The sequence below is a fragment of the Lottia gigantea genome, assembly GCF_000327385.1.
Source record: "Lottia gigantea unplaced genomic scaffold LOTGIsca_67, whole genome shotgun sequence".
Classification (NCBI taxonomy): domain Eukaryota; kingdom Metazoa; phylum Mollusca; class Gastropoda; family Lottiidae; genus Lottia; species Lottia gigantea.
This window is the reverse complement of record NW_008710284.1, coordinates 339,911-345,978: the sequence shown is the minus strand read 5'-3', so window position 1 is coordinate 345,978 and position 6,068 is coordinate 339,911.

The following is a 6,068-nucleotide window of genomic DNA, read 5'->3' as shown; positions in this document are numbered from 1 at the left end:
TATCTTTTGACTTGTCTCGACATGTAATAAGTATATCATAATACCATACCAGCCCGGATTAACGCAGTGATCACAGATCGAATTAAAGATTGGCATATTGTAATCGGACTGGTAGTATACGTTAGTCGGACCTTGAAACTATTGTTTGTTAATCAAATCGGACCAGTTGCAACTTTATACCAACGGAGAAGATCGGAATATTGAAACGTATATGGAAGTTTGAATTAAGGAGTTTATAAAGATCTATACACCAACTAGGAATACGGAATTATATAGTATACGAACAATTGAACGAAATAGTCACACTCCTTCATCAATACATTCAGATTGCAGTGCAATCTATCGAACCGTTGTTATTTTGAAATTCAAACAAAGGATAAAGACAGGAAACGGTTAGAGTCTAACGATAAGGTATGTACATGTATTTTGTTGATAACGATCTTGGTGAGGTGACACCTATATAGACAGAAATAGAGCTGCACGCACCTGCCCCTTTTTTTATTTACTAATAATTATCTGAGCTATTTTATACAGAGATAAACAAATCAAATAGAAATATAATACAGTACGGTTTGTGTCTTCATAGACAACTCCATTTGCTATTTAGGGTGTAAAACTTCATTGTCAATTTGCAAATAAAGTCCTACGAAAAATTCAACTCCATGTTTAATATCGTTTTCTCATGACCTTGACCAGTGCTTCTTTATCACCCATGATTATTTGTTTATCTTGTAAATCTCTCCAGAAGTAAGTAATTGCTTATCAAATTGATGTATACTGATGCTGAAATCCATAGTCTCTACTTGCGACCTACGCCAGTGCTTTTATAACACCTTATCCAATACCACTTGAATTAGCTTGATCAAAAGGTCGTAGTATTTCCTATATTTATTTGAAAGTGTTACAGTGAAAAGTAAAATGAAATGACTATGTTGTTAAGAATTTAAGTCGAAGTTATCTAATCTAAATTTGAACTACAAGTAATCTCGTTAACTATGACATTGTCAACGTTCCCCCATATCTCTAGGTTGACTCTCGTTAATCTGGTTACAAGGTTTTGCTGTTTTTGTTCAATGGATGTTTGTTGTTAACTGTGATGGTTTAAAACTTACAGAGCCGATTCGTTAATCATCCTGACTAACATGTCGTTATTTTAAAATGTTTCACAAAGTTCAACAAGTAGAAGAGTCATAGTAACCTTTCTCTATTTTGATCGTGTGAAAATCTCAATGGTTGAAACATTTACATGTATTCTACCCCTACCCTTTCTCTTCTTCCGAAGGGTGTGTGTGTGTGGGGGGGGGGGGGGTCAAAATTGTAAACCCATCCCATCTATCAAATGCCACCCCCATATCTACGACAGACAGATATATCAGTTTAATACCTTGAATTGTACCAAGTTTACCATCGACTCCTATCGATTCCCCCCACCCCCTCTTATCTACCGGAATTTTGAAAAAAAAAACTATTTATCTACATCAAAGATACGCTGGTATATTATATTACAATGTACTATCAGTCTAGTGATCTATATCACTGTTTAATGTCGATTGTTTTTAGGTTTCCTGTTTCCTATTACACCTTGCTCTATGTTTTATGGTTTGTTTACTAGTCAGTTAACCCTGGTCATCGTGAGAATATAAGTCATTAAAAAAGGGGCAACGATCTGATACATCACAACGATACCAATGGGTCTTGGGAACCCAGAAGCCATAAAAGCCCGAAAAAAATATTTTGTGCTAATTTAAAGGAAACTGACTACTTTAGGATTAGTTATTTTGTTTCAAAAAAAAAGAAAGTCAAAATGAATTCGGACATCCGAGCGCCCATTTCGAGAGAAATAAAGGGCTGACCAATTAACCCCTGTATAACCACTCCACTGTAAATTAATAAATCAAGTGAATAATACGAACTGACAATGACGATCGTGTTTTTTATAAATAATGTACTATTTACTCGAGATCTGAGTCGTGAGAAATTTTTACTACAGTTTTTGTCATTCTTCACACTCTAAATTGTTTTTAGAATATTGAGGGGAGGGGACTTTTACAAGTTTAAAAACGTTTTCTGAAAGTAATAGATACTTCGAAATTAAAGTATTGTTCGTCTGTTACCAATATCTTCTATCAAAGAAAGTGATGAGGGGACGGGAGAAGGGGGCTATCAGACGACATAATGTCCGTGACTATAAACTGAGAGATCTGATCAAATATTTAAAAATCTAACAGACGACAATTGGAATCTGATTGAGAGGAGAAGAATCAATTTGGGTAGAAAACAATGGCGGATCAAGTTTAATGTTTGACAGTCAATAGTTTGTCGTCTGACGATGTCTCTTTCAATAATAAACAATGAATCGAACGGTTTAAATATCAAAAATAAACCCCAGTTGCATTCGACATGGACGATGCTGTAACCCCCGTTAAATTAAACAAAGAGCTGGTTACCTGCCTTGAAAATTAAATCCGGAAAGTTACCTCCCTTGATAAATTGAGTTCAACATAGTCATCTCCCTTGATAAATTGAGTTCAACATAGTCATCTCCCTTGATAAATTGAGTTCAACATAGTCATCTCCCTTGATAAATTGAGTTCAACATAGTCATCTCCCTTGATAAATGAAATAAAAACAGAGTTATGGTTCTTGCCATGTATATAAAAGTATAATGAAATTGTTTATTAATCTAACTAAACCCCAGCTGATACAATAAAATATCGAATTTTGATCAGAAGATAAAAAATTCATTAACTTGTTTGTCACATCTGTGGTCGGCAATCAACTAGCTAGGGTGGGATGAAAAGTACGACGTGAAATCTGTTTTATTTATTGCCCACTGCTAAGCAATTTCAATACCACAACTAAGCACCAAACAACATTGCACCTCTGGATATTACTTGCCCCTCCGAACAAACAAGTCTGGCTACGGCCTGATCTCATAGATTCACTAATAATGATATTTTGGAACGTTTTTTCAGCCACCTAATGTAGTGAGTGGTGATGAAGCGAATATAAAAATCAATCGCCTCTACAAATGTCACAATAGCTGAATATTGACATCAATATTGCTTTATTTATTCTACCTTAATTGATTGACAGGTCTATAGAACCTCGTCACGCCCCCGGGGATAGTGGTTAATTAGTCACTACCGTCAGATTGAAGTATCCCCACCCACCCTAGTTAGCCCCACCAATGCTTCCAGTATGGTACTGTTATTAAAGTATCAACATTTGGCCCTTTTTGCAATGCATGCAAATTGGATATCTCGTTGCTCAAAATCACTACTGGCTGATGACAAACGTTGGCCCTTCTACGGCTGACGCCCCCAACCCTTTGGGTTACTGTAGCAAGAGCTAGAGGTGTGCTATACATAGAGACTAGATATTAAGTTTGTGTATTTCTATAATTCGTGAAGATAGTACAGGGCCATATCAGTTGTCAAATATTGGTTATTTATGTAACCATGACAACAGATTTTCAATATTTGTCATAACTTAACTTAAATATTTGAAATATTTCTGTGTTTTGTTACTATTGTTTGTTAGTTTTTGGTAAAATTTTTCATCGATACCAACAGATCTTTGTTTAAATTCTTTTTTATGGGTTTTTTTTTTCAACATTCTGTATAGTTTTTAACTCTACTGTATAGATATTACATAAATATAAAGATTAAATACACACTTCTACTTTGAACCCTGTTTAATAAAGGGCCATATCGAACCTGTTTAGATAGAGTGTATTTATAAAAACTGGAATGACCCAATAACTTGTGATAATAAAAAGGTTTATAATAGGGGTTATTTATTACAGTGATATATAGATTATAATGCAGTGTATTGACATTATACCACGTCGAGTAGTTTGAAAATAACTGTCTATATTGTTCAACTATAAATATTTAATTTTTATAAGTATAATAATTTGTATAGACCTTTCAATACGAGTACAATATAATCAGTTTATTTAAACCTAGTTATTGTTGGATAACTGTTAAATAGATCTTAAAGGGGCCGTTCATATTATATCATATTATGAGCAATGATTATGCTACTCACGTCAAACATGCCTGGCAAAGATTGTCAAATCAGAAACCTCTAAACAGTATAGTTCATACCAAGTTTATTTTTATGAGAGTTTTTGTTGATTTATTCACATTCAGAGAGTTATCTAATCCTGGCTTCCTAATATACCTTCAGAGACAGTACTTATAACATCATATAGACGTATTTAACATATAATGAAATTGAGACCTGTCAACGTCTATCTATGCATAATTGAGAGGGGGTGAAAAATACATAGATTTGAAGAACTTTACTGTTGACGACTAAGTATGAAAAAAGCTGACAAGGTATTAATAACTATATATATCTGATTAATATTAATACTTTATAGTCTATTATATTTGTGTGATAATCCCTGGTCAGAGATTAATATTATCAATACGTTATATACTTTAATTCTTAATATACCACCACGTTTTATATGACCCAACCCATCTACAATTAACTCGTTGGTTTGGACTTGTTTCAATTTAGACAAGGATCATTCAGTCGCTTATAAGAGTACAAAAAAACGCCCCTCCCCTTAAACACACCCGCAGACTCCATTTAACACTTATAACCTCTCATCTTTTCACTTTTGATTTTTGTGCACAAAGGGTACGCCTAATTGCACCCAGTCGTTTTAAATCGAAACACTCTGGTATACGTTGCATTGTTTAGAGTTTATTTATAAATACCAATGTGTTAACAGTTTCGATTGATATTAACTAATTATTAATTATGTAGCTAATGAAGCATGCAATCTTTTCTGCTTGTCACAAGAGCTGACAACTGGGAAGGTTGGGTTGAAATCTCCTGTGAATTGACAGACAATGGTGCACTGGTATTATCTAGGCCAGTGCTTTCAATTCACTTTAGATCAATACACTAGGTACTCTACTGAGATGCTGATATTAATCTATAACAATTTTATTTCATTAACAGACAAATATAGCTTAATCAATAGCACCATATCAGGGGGGTTTCTAGTGTGGTGGGGTGGGGCAGAGATAGGGCTGGCCGGACCTTTTCATCCCCTTTCATAGGGAAGAGAAATCTTTGAGCCCCCTTGACAATTCTGCGACATACTCACACACCCACCCTCCACATAATGGCCGTGCTGAATTTTGGTGTGTGGGGTCACAAATATCAAATGGAACTGTACTACAGTGTAAATTGACGAAACGTTGTATCAACAGAACTTGAATGGAAAATAATGGACAAAATAAGGGTCAAAAACGGACCTATGCATTAGATTGAATGGTGCTGCAGTGTAAATTGACGAAGCGTTGTAACAAAGGAGAATAGTGGACAACTGGACATGGTAAAAGCAATGACAATAGTAATAAAGGATTGACCATATGGGTGTAAGTGACTAATTAGGTCGATCTTAGAGGTTTGTTTAAAGGGAGTTGGTCGTGTAGAAAGGTCAACAAGTCCTTATCACTCGATTCTCAAGTCTCTTGACCTACTATAGTGTCCAGTTGAAACAGATTGTACCACAACAGCCGGAAAAACATTGTCTCTAGCTTCATTCCTAGCGCAGAGATCACTCTACGTTTCGGGTGAATATTTTAATATAATAAACCGTGACCCCTGTGCTACAGGCAATGGACGTTAACGGCCCCTCGAATGTCACTGAAGAAAAAAGGATAACGGACAAGGCAAACTGTGTCGGAGACGTAGCCTATGGTACAACATTTCGTGATAAACTGTTATATATTATAAGTTGAAATCGATCCTGAAGTGATTTTCTCAATTATTTTAATAACTACACACGCTAATAGACTATGATTATCTTGATTGACCTAATTATCTCCCTTGGCACTCAGCTTATCACTTATTACCTCCCTTCACACTCTATTAATCTTCTCTCACTCGGGACACTCGAGTGATCAAAGTCAACGCATTCAATAAAGAACGTTACAGCGTGACGAGCAATGTCAATCAAGCTATTCAAAACACTTCGTATATTTATGTAAATCAAATATTTTTTCTCTCATTTCAGGTGTGAACTATTGTATGGAGCT